At 36.9% G+C, this 12,283-nt stretch overlaps 1 pseudogene; it reads left to right on the forward strand.

The window, feature by feature from the left end:
• Window positions 1-2,144: 2,144 nt before the first annotated feature.
• Window positions 2,145-3,058, forward strand: LOC114221314 (olfactory receptor 4F21-like; annotated as a pseudogene).
• Window positions 3,059-12,283: the final 9,225 nt, after the last annotated feature.

Consider the following 12,283-nt stretch of genomic DNA (forward strand, 5'->3'; position numbering starts at 1 on the left):
GGGAGAACCAAAGGACAGAGATACAAATATGGAATAGGAGAAAGGAAAAAGAAGCCCACTAGTTTGGAAAGTATTGGTATGGTCAATATCCCTCTCTGTCTCTCTCTCTCTCTCTCTTTCTCTCTCTCTCTCATTAACACATATATACATTCACATACATATACAAATATACACATGGAAATATATGTATACATATGGAGCACTAACAGGAGGAAAAGTCATAACTATGCCTCCTGATCACCTATAATGTTATCAAAAATGGGATCAAACCTGTGTTTGGTTAACCTCTGAATCCAGCTGCCATTTGGATAGTACAAAGGTAATGGAAATGCTGAACTGCAATGAGTGCCTGCAATCAGCAAAATTCAGAGTGTGGGAAATCAAGTGTAAAAGGCTCACATTTTTCAACAAATAATTTAAGGGAAAGAAAAAGGTTGCAGGGAAATCTTTATTAGAAGAGATTTGAAAGACATATTAAAAGAAAAAAATGGTCAAGACAAACTATAGTGTTTTGGGATGCATATTTGGAAGACAAAGGTAGAAAAAAAAATGCAGGGACATTTTTACCATAACAGAATCATGGCGCCTTTTGAAGGGAAAAGTGACTGTAATTTGGATGAGTCACAGAGATTTCTGCGATAGGACAGCTGACATGGTTTTGCATCCTGACTTGCGTGATGATTACTTTATAAAATTTGATTAAGCTATAAATTTGTTTTCTGCTATTTTCTGTATGTTTCACCTCGCGATTAAAGAATAACAAAATCAAAGTCAAACTATGGTGAATGAGTGGTAGCGTAAAACCTCCCATCCATAAGCACCCTTGTCTAGAGACCTACATTTAACTGTCGTTCATAGAGGCTACTTGCATCAGTGTACATGCGTTTTTTTTTAATACTGAAACACAATGAACAGGAGAAACTGTGCTCCTCCACCTGAGGGCACAAAACAACTATGACTTCAGGGAGTCAGAACAACTCAGAAAGTTTCTGTCTGCTGCATAATTCTCCCCTGTGCAAAGAGTTATACAAAATACGGCCATCATAAAAGCAGCTAATTAACAACACTAATTGTGCTTGGGTAGTGACCAAGTTCAACTCAGAGACTTGGGGTTGCCAGCCAGAAGTCAGTCTGTTATGGGAATTGCCTCCTAGAAACATGTTGGTTTTCTAAAGGAAGCAAGAAGAAAAGTGGTTAATGAGTCACCTGGGGGGTGACATCCCTTTCTGTAAATTACCATCTCCTTCCCCTATTAAGATTTGTTTTTTTCATAGGGTGCGTGGGTGGCTCAGATGGTTTAGCGTCTGCCTTAGGCTCCGCTCATTATCTCCAGGTCCTGGGATGGAGCCCAACATCGGGCTCCCTACTCAGCGAGGTGTCTGCTTCTCCCTCTCCCTCTGCCTCTCCCCCTGCTCATGCTCTCTCTCTCTCTGTATCTCTCTGTTTCAAATGAATAAATAAAAAAAAGATTTGTTTTCTCAATCTAGCATCTATTATCTATCTATTGATCTTTTTTTTTATATTTTACCATGAAGACAAAAGAAAGCTCTTGAATAACAAGGAAAGCAAATAATAAAAATAACCGGAAGAGAAAAATTGCATCAATTGCAGCATTGCAATCTCCCTCAGCCTTTGAATAACTTCTAACAGTATAAACTAAGGAGATTCTGGCATATCAGCCTCCTTCTGTGTATTCCAGAATTGGGTCTAAATCTGTATTCAACCAAATAAAGCGACCTGTTATAGTCACTCCAAGCCATCTGAGCTAATATAACAAATGGAGAACCATTGTTTAGTGTAATAATAGCATTAAATGTGGCCCAAACCAATATTACATTCATTCCATCCTAGTCCACCACTCTTAGGATCCACCCCCAGACATATGTTCTAGATGTCTGTTGATAATCATATGGATTTTACAGTTCTCTTGGTGTGTATTGCATCTTGTCATGAATTCCACTTTGTCCCTAACTCGCTGGAGCTTTCTGGGACTTGAGCCTGCTTAAAGGACTAGGAGTAATGTGAAGAGGTGGGGGCAGGCACTGAGGATTATCAGCAGTCTCCTCTAGGGCAACCAACTCAGGAGAGGTCGTTATAGTTTTCAGATAACACACACAAATCTCTTCAGATAGGGAAAAGAAAAGATGCGTCCAACCAGTAAAAGAGGATTGAGAGAGTCTCTGGTTTCTGAGTTTGTGTTGCTGGGACTCTAGTTCTTGGGAAACTAAAGTTTTTCTTATGTTGATATTCTCTTTGATCTCTTTAGGGATCATCCCAGGAAATCTCTTCATTTTCTTTTGCTAATTTTAGACTACCATTTACATTTTCCTATGTACTTCCTCCTGGCCAACCTGTTCTTCGTTGATGTGGACCTTTTTTTTAATCCAGTTCCTAAGATGACTACAGAACTTTCAAATCCATACAAGATAATTTCTTTCCAAAGCTGCATGACACAGATATGCTTCATCCATATCATGGGAGGAATGGCGATGGTCTTACTCATAGCCCTGGCATTTGACAGGTACACAGCAATCTGTAAGCCTCTTCACTACCTGAACATCAGGAATCCTACAATATGTATTCATTTGTAACTACTAACTGGGTACTTGGGGTGACCTACATATGTCTCAATTTGTTTTCATTATGAACTTGTGCTTTTGTGGTCCTAACAAAAAGTAAAATCTTCTATTATGACTTTCCCAGAATCATAAAACTTGCATGCATATGTGGAGCCAAATTTGAATTTTTTGTTGCTGCCAGCAGTAATGTCATGAGCATGAGCACCTTCTTTCTGCTAATCCTTCTTATATCTTCATTTTGGTCACTGTCTGGAAGTGTTCTTCAAAAGACTGATCCAAAGCACATGGCACTGGTTCACCTCACATCACTGTGGTGGTTCTGTCTTTCAGTACATACATATTTCTCTATGTCTGACCTTTCCCCACATCATCAGGTGATAATGTCTGTTCCTTGTTGACTTTGCTATCACCTGTGACTTGAATCTGCCATCTATACATTACAGAACAAAGACATAAAGGTAATAATAAAAGGGACATGATTTTAGATTTTGCTGACTGGATCTGACTTTGGAGCTCTAAAACTATACGTCCATCAGCCATTTGAATACTCCCTCTTAGGCTTCTGACATTGAACATGGCCAGATCTGAGCATAACATCTATCTCACGGAATAGATTCCAACTACTAGAGCATTTATCCATAACCTCTACTACTATAGGAAATGTGAATCCACCATGATATGGGTTATTTTAGGAGACAGCATCACTATCTACTAAATAATATTTATGATTGAAATTGTGATCATTTTGATGATAGAAGAATATAATGACATCTCTTCTGCTTCCCAGAGGTTTGCAAATGAATAGTAACCATGCTTTGGAGAATGTCAGGAATGATTACATTAAATATACATAGGCCTAGTAATTCTATCTAGTTCCTCAGGTAGTGTTCCCTCAGAAGAAAATCCAAAGACAAAATTTGATTGACAGTAGTTTATTTGGAAGTTTATTTTTGAAAATATGATTAAGGGACTAGAAAGTGAGACAGAGAATTGAAGGTTACTTATGTTGATTAATGTAATTAGGGTGCAAGCCTACATTGGCCTTCTGGGGGACTCTATAAATTCTGTGGCTTAGAATTATCCCAATTGAAGGGAAAGGAGCTGGAATACTATTTCATTTTTTTAAGATTTATTTACTTATTTATTTATTCATTTGAGAGAGAGAGAGAGAGAAAGACAGAGGGAGTGGGGTGTGGAACAGAGGGAAAGGGACTAGTGGACTTGGTGCTGAGCATGGAGTCTGATGCAGGGCTCCATCACAGAATTCTGAGATAATGACCTGACCTGAAACCAAGAGTTGGACATTCAACTGACTGGGTCACCCAGGAATACCTATTTTTTCATTTTTAAAGGGTGTATTAAATCCTTAGCATGTCTAGTCTTTCCTAAAAAGAATACCGTGCATTATAGGAAGCCAGAGGAGAAACCATCAGGTAGATGTTCCAAACATCTCCTTGTTTGGAAACCAGGAATGCCACAGTATATCCCATTTTTTTTAAAGAACTTAGTTCCCCTTTACCTTATCCCATCATATTCTTCAAAGTGATGGCTGTTTTAACTTTCACAAGAGGAAAACTTAAAACAGGAGTGACAAGTTATAGCATCACTGTTGCTCATAGTTGATAGTTGTATTCTCCTCTATTACCCATTCTAAATCCCCCTATCCTCAGGTGGTTCTTCTGATGATCTATGTTACTTGCTTGCTGAGGTGAGCCAAGATTTTTTATGAGAGTTTAGCCCTGGTTAGTGTTCTTGCCAATCTACTGTTGCTACAGTTGCTCCACTACAATTATCATCCATCATGGAGCCAACAAGCCATGCCTCAGTGGATCCCTTGTTTTAGACAAACTCTTCACTGTATCACCCATTAAGAAGCAGCAACCTGATATTTATCCAATATGGGATAAAAATGAGCTAACTCAATCTTCTGAATGCTGGTCTTCCAAAATGAAGAACCCCAAATGACAGAAAAGCAGGTTTATTTATAACCTATACTGTGTCTCCCAAAAGAAGCATTCTCCCCACTACAATACAACCTAAAATTTGAGGGCATAAAACAGAAACTGCACACGAACCTCACTGAGCTTTATGTTAAGATTTATGATTTTCTCTATCCCCTTGGTTGCAAAACCTATTTATTTTACCCACAGGGGACACAGCACCATCTAAAGGTCACTGGATCAAAGCATGTATCTTGAAGCACAGACCCCAACTCTGCAGAGTATCCTCTTCAAGCTGGTGCCTCAGTTGTACCTTTAATAGGCTATTCCAATGTTCTAGCAGATCAACAGCTCCCAATCGTGCAATGTAGAAAGAAAAAAAAATGGTTCCTTAGTTATGGATGCTTTTGTATACTTTCTTAGCTATAAAGTAGGTAGTCTTGGTCTAAGGAAATATTATGCAAGATTTCATATTGTAAATCAGACACTGTGAACCCTTGGTTGGTGGTGCAGGCCAAAGCACTCGAAGTAGGAAAGATAATATATATATATATCCCCATAAGGATAAATCTCTCTCTCTCTCTTCCAGTTTAGAAAGGGTTCAGTGTCAGTAACTAATCTCAACTGATTGATTCCAGTCCTTAAAACATGGTACCATTTCAAGGTTCTCCCTGTGCTGCTGACAGGTCAAACAGTCTACAGTGGCAGTAACTAGCAAAAACTCATGTAACAGCTCACTCTGTAGAGCCTGCACATAGCCTTCCTTTCTACCACAATATCTCCTTCATTCATGGGTCCACTGTGCAAGTGTTAGATTAGCTGAGGAGAGCTTAACAATTTATCTTTTCAATTACCTAGTTCAACACGTTACACCTAATGATTCTTTAAATTAAATTCTCATTGTTCCAAATAGTGGTGTAATTTCACTCTCCTGGTTGAAACCTGACTGACACATTCCACTCCAATAAAAAAGAAAAAGAAAAACTTAAACAATTCCACTAGGGAATTCTCCAAACAAGTAATAAGAAAAAGCATTCTAAATTTCCTTTAGAAATATATATTTAAAAAGATGAAACAGTTTATATGACTGAGATAAAATAAAGGGTCTGACGGCCATACCAAAGACACAACTATCAGAGATCTTACTCAGTTACACACTTTTCTAATAATTCAAGGATACATGTAACTTCAAGACACAAGTGAAGCAGATGTCTGAGAATGCCAACATAACTCCCCAGGGTCTCTCGTTTCACTATGATGCTACCAGCCCCAGATATAATGGATGAAGTCTCCAATGATACAAGAAGGATATCACTTACAAAAAGGGAGGTATTTTTGTCATGACATATCTCCTTTTCATACTCCAATATATACAGAGTAAACATTAATATTTTGTTTTGGGTTCTGTTTCATAAGACATAAAGTCCAGGTTCATTTACCATGAGCAAACTAGAATGACAAAATATAACCTACTAACATTCCCTTATCTATCGTCTAATAGAGATCACCAGGAGGAGATCCAGTTACCGTGTATTCATGGAGATTTGACCTGTAACTCCCATTCATTCCCCCCCCATACCTCCCTCTGTCTCTGTCTCTGTCCCTCTCTCTCCCCCCACTCCATCCTTTTTCCTTGACCATGAAACAAAATGGTTATAGACCAGTTAATAAGCCTTTCCTTCCAATAACCAGAGTATTTAAAAAGACAATAACGTTATAAGAAAGGAAAATAATAAACCAATTTGCATTTTCCTTCAGCACAGATACAAAAATCTAAAAAGTAGTAACAAAATAGAAACACTGATAAATGTAAGAGAAAACACCAGGGTAAGTCAGTTGTATCCCAGAATGCAAGGTTGTTTTAACTTTTGGAAATCATCAAAGAATTCACTATATCAAGTATATGAAGGGAAAAAAACATACTAACGTTTTTATAGATATAGAAAAGGCATTCTATTAAATCCAATACCTATTCTCAATAAATCTCAGAGCAAAAGTCTTAGCAAACTAGGCATAAAAGGTTTACTGGGTTGAACAGTGTCCCCACAAAATTCATGCTCACCCAGAATGTCAGAATGTGATCTATTTTGGAAACAGAGTTTTTCTAGATGTAATCAAGGTAAGGATCAAGATAACATCACACTGAACTAGGATGGACTTGAAATCTAACAGGTGTCCTTATAAGAGACAGAAAAGGATACAAAGAGACACAGGAAGGAAGCTATGTGAACACAGAGGCAGAGATCGGAATTATGTTGTCACAAGCCAAGGAATGCCAGAAGCCACCAACAGATGAAAAAAGTAGAGAAAAAAATCTCACCTGGAGTGTTCAGAGGGAATATGGACCTGTCATCACCTTGATTTTGGATTTCTAGCCTCCAGAACCTTGAGAAAAGAAATTCCTGGATACTTAAGCCACAAAATTTGTGGTAATTTATTACAGCAGCCCTGGAAAAATAAGATAGAAGGGAACTTATTCTGATAAATAGTATTTACCCAAACACTACAGGACACATTGCAGGTAATATATTAAGAGCTTTCCCCTGAGAGCAGAAATATGCCCACATTCCTCTTACAACTACTTCTATTTTGTATTTTACAAAGCATCTCACAAGCAAAATAAAACAAAAATACTAAGCAAAATGTATAAATTTGAAATTTATAAACAAAACACTTCTTCATAGACATTATTATCTACAAGTTAATTACTTTCCCTTAGGCCCCTGTAGCATCCCCTATCTTTTCATAAATAGTATTTAGTACACTATTGCCTGTTCCTTTCAGTACATGGTAAAATAAATGAGTGCAGGAATTGTTGGAGAGTACAACAAAATATAAAAATAGTTTCCAAAGTGTTTTAAAAGCAAAAATATGCAAGCAATGAAAGCTAAGCTGTCATCAAAGCAACACCAAACTCACAAGGTTTTCAAAAACCCAGAGTATAAGTCTTAAAATCAACTGAAGCCTCTCACATATCAGGAAGAAAATATACCTAGCATTCACTTTGTTTTGAGTTGAAAGTATAGTATGATTTGCAAAACTTAGGAAGGTAACCAACTTATATAAGACAGGGTTTGTCAACCAACCTCAGCACTGACATTTTGGGGAATCTAAGTCTTTTTGTGGGAAGCTGTCCTATATGTTGTGGATTTTTGGCAGTATGTCTGACCTATACCCAATAGATGCCAACAGCAGCAAAGCTCAACCCTCATATTGTGATAACCAAGAATATCTCTACATATGACTGAATGTCCTCTAAGGGACACAATCATCCTGGGTTGAGGATCACTATTTTAAGGGTAATTATGGATTTTCACTCAATTCCTTCTTATGGAACTCACATTACATGCCAATGTCAAGCATTTAGACTGTACTAAGAATTAGCAACACATCAGAGATGTATTATTATAAGAAACGTATTAAAGAGGGCATGTTCTGCATGGAGCACTGTTTGTTATATGCAAATAATGAATCATGGAACACTACATCAAAAACTAATGATGTAATGTATGGTGATTAACATAACAGAACAATAAAAAAAAAAGAGAGGAAAAAAAGGCACCCAATTTGTCAAGGAAGAAGTCAAACTTTCACTACTACACATGACATGATACTCTATAGAGAAAACCCAAAAGACTCTACCAAAAAATTTCTACAACTGATACACTATACAAAGTCAACATACAGGAATGTGTTGCATTTCTATACACCAGTAATGAAGCAGCAGAAGGAGAAATCAAGGAATCAATCTCATTTATTGCACAAAAAATTATAGGATACCTAGGAATAACCTCACCAAAGAGGTAAAAGATCTATTCTCTGAAAACTTATTAAAAAACTGATCAAAGAAATTGAAGATGACACAAAAAAATGGAAAAATATTTCATACTCATGGATTAGAACAAATATTGTTAAAATGTCTATACTACTCAAAGCAATCTACACATTTAATTCAATCCCTATCAAAATAACACCAGCATTTTTCACAAAGCTAGAACAAACAGCCCTAAAATTTAAATGGAACCACAAAAGATCCCAAATAGCCAAAGCAATCTTGAAAAAGAAAAGCAAAGCCAGAGGCATCACAATTCCAGACTTCAAGCTATATTACAAATCTGTTGTCAGCAAGACAGTATGGTACTGGCACAAAAACAGACACACAGATCAATGGGACCAAATAGAAAACTGAGAAATGAATGGTCAACTTACCTTCAACAAAGTGGGAAAGAATACCAAAGGAAAAAAGACAGTCTCTTCAACAAATGGTGCTGGGAAAACTGAACAGCACCATGCAAAAGAATGAAACATGACCATTTTCTTATACCACACACAAAAATAAACTCAAAGTAGATGAAAGACCTAAATGTGAGACAGAAAACCATCAAAATCCTAAAGGAGTACACAGGCACCAACCTCTTTGACCTAGGCTGCAGCAACTTCTTGCTAGACACATCTCCAAAAGCAAGAGAAACAAAAGCAAAAATTAACTACTGGGACTTCATCAAGTATAAGTCTTCTGCACAGTGAAGGAAATGAGCAAAAAAACTAAAAAGCAACCTTTGGGATGGGAGAAGATATTTGCAAAAGACATATTTTATAAAGGGTTAGTATCTAAAATCTATAAAGAAGTTATCAAACTCAACACCTAAAAAACAAATAACCCAGGTAAGAAATGGGCAGAAGACATGAACAGACATTTTTCCAAAGAAGACATATGGATGGCTAACAGACACATGAAAAGATGCTCAACATCACTCAATATCAGGGAAATACAAATCAAAACTACAATGAGATATCACCTCACACCTGTCAAAATAGCAAAAATTAACAACGCAGGAAACAATAGATGTTGGTGAGGATGTGGAGAAAAGGGAACCCTCTTACACTGTTGGGGGGAGGGCAAACTGATGCAGACACTCTGGAAAACAGTAAGGAAGTTCCTCAAAAAGTTAAAAATAACTACTCTTTGACCTAGCAACTGCACTACTAGTTATTTACCCAGAGGGTACAAAAATACTGATTCAAAGGGATACATGCACCCCAATGTTTATGGCAGCAGCATCAACAATATCCAAATTATGGAAAGAGCCGAAGTGCTCATCAATTGATGAGTGGGTAAAGAAGTGGGATATATATACAAAGGAATATGTTACTCAGCCATAAAAAAGAATGGAATCTTGCCATTTGCAACAACATGGATGGAGCTAAAGAGTATTATGCTAAGCCAAATGAGTCAGTCAGAGAAAGACAAATACCATATGATTTCACTGATATGAAGAATTTAATTTAAAAAACAGATGTACATGGGGAGATAAAAAAGAGAGGCAAACCATAAAGCAGACTCTTAACTACAGAGAACAAACTGATGACTGATGAAGGGAAGATGGATGCAGAAATGAGTTAAATGGGTGATGAGTTAAGGAGGGCAGTTATGATGAGCACTGGGTGTTCTATGTAAGGGATAAATCACTAAATCCTACAAGTGAAACCAATATTACACTGTATGTTAACTAACTGGAATTTAAATAAAAACTTGAAAGAAAAAAGAAACAGCCATAAAAACAATCCCCACGTGTGAGGAAGAATTGGAATTCACAGTTTTTATATCATATTACCTACAATGTCCAGTTTTCAACAAAAATTTATGAATTATGCAAAAAACAACAGTAAATAATATCTATACTCAGAGGGACATAAATAGACAATAGAAACTGTCTCTGGAGGAACCCAGATTTTGGATTTAGCAGACAAAAACTTCAAGTCACCTATTATTAGTATGTTCAAAGAACTAAAGAAAGCCAACTTTAAAAGATTGAAAGTATGAAAGCAATGACAACAGAAGTTATCAATAAAGATATATTATTTTTAAATGATTGCATTTGAATTTGAGAGTTTAAGTATATAACTACTTTCTTCAATTTAAAATGGCTCAAAACAGCTATGAGATGGCAGAATAAAGAACCAGCAACTTAAAGATACATTAACAGAAATTATTGACTCTGCATGGCAAAAAGCAAAAAAGTATATAAATATATAACTGAAGAGAGCCTCAGAGGCCTGTGCAACAGCACCAAGCACATCAATCTATGCAATGAGAGACCCACAAGAGAGAAAAAAAGAGGCAGAAAAAATTATTTGAAAACAATAATAGCCAAAAATTTCTTACACTGGATGAAAAATAAGTCTACAGATCCAAAATTCAAAAGCTCAATGAATTTCAAGGTAGGATGAATATAAACCTTTACTTATTCCCATGTGCAAAAAATAACAAAATATATCTCAAATACTTGAATATAAGAGCAATAGTATAAACCTTTAGAACAAACCAAGGAGAAATCTTCCTGATCATAAATTAGGCAGACTGTTGTAGGTAAGACACCAAAAGCTTGATCCGTATAAAAAGAAATAAAGATATCTTCTCCCATTCCATAGGTTGCCTTTTAGTTTTGTTGACTGTTTCCTTTGCCATGCAGAAGCTTTTTATCTTGAAGTCCCAAAAGTTCATTTTTGCTTCTGTTTCCCTTGCCTTGAGAAACCTGTCTTGCAAGAAGCTGCTGCAGCCAAGATTGAAGAGGGTACTGCCTGTGTTCTCCTCTAGGATTTTGATGGATTCCTGTCTCACATTGAGGTCTTTCATCCATCTTGAGTTTATCTTTTTGTATAGTGTAAGAGAATGGTCCAGTTTCATTCTTCTACATGTGGCTGTCCAATTTTTCCAGCACCATTTATGGAAGAGACTGTCTTTCTTCCATTGGATATTCTTTCCTGCTTTGTCGAAGATTAGTTGACCATAGAGTTGAGGGTCCATTTCTGGGCTTTCTATTCTGTTCCATTGATCTATGTGTCTGTTTTTGTGCCAGTACCATGCTGTCTCGATGATCACAGTTTGTAATATAGCTTGAAGTCAAGGCATTGTGATGCCCCCAGCTTTGGTTTTCTTTTTCAACATCCCCCTGGCTTTTGGGAGTCTTTTCTGGTTCCATACAAATTTTAGGATTGTTTGTTCCAGCTCTGTGAAAATGTTGATGGTATTTTGGTAGGGAATGCCTTGAATGTGTAGATTTCTCTGGGTAGCGCAGACATTTTAACAATGTTTATTCTTCAAATCCATGAGGATGGAATGCTTTTCCATCTTTTTATGTCTTCCTCAATTTCTTTCATAAGTGTTCTATAGTTTCTAGAGTACAGATCCTTTACCTCTTTGGTTAGGTTTATTCCTAGGTATCTTGTGGTTTTTCATGCAATTGTAAATGGAATTAATTCCTTAATTTCTCTTTCTTCAGACACATTGTTACAAAAGAAATAACAGATAAAGGGCTGATATCCAAGATCTATAAAGAACTTCTCAAACTCAACACCCAAAAAACAAATAATCCAGTCAAGAAATGGTCAGAAGACATGAGCAGACATTTCTCCAAAGAAGACATACAAATGGCTAACAGACACATGAAAAAATGCTCCACATCACTTGCCATCAGGGAAGTGCAAATCAAAACCACAATGAGATACCACCTTACACCAATTAGAATGACCAAAGTTAACAGGACAGGAAACAGCAAATGTCAGCAAGGATGTGGAGAAAGGGGAACCCTCCTACACTGTTGCTGGGAATGCAGGCTGGTACAGCCATTCTGGAAAACAGTATGGAGCTTCCTCAAGAAGTTAAAAATAGAGCTACCCTACAACCTGGCAATTGCACTACTGGGTATTTACCCCACAGAAACAGATGTAGTGAAAAGAAAGGGCACCTGCACCCCGATGTTC

Source organism: Eumetopias jubatus, unplaced genomic scaffold, assembly GCF_037043125.1.
Source record: "Eumetopias jubatus isolate StellerSeaLion01/CBP00866 unplaced genomic scaffold, mEumJub1_p1.0 scaffold_7, whole genome shotgun sequence".
Lineage (NCBI taxonomy): Eukaryota > Metazoa > Chordata > Mammalia > Carnivora > Otariidae > Eumetopias > Eumetopias jubatus.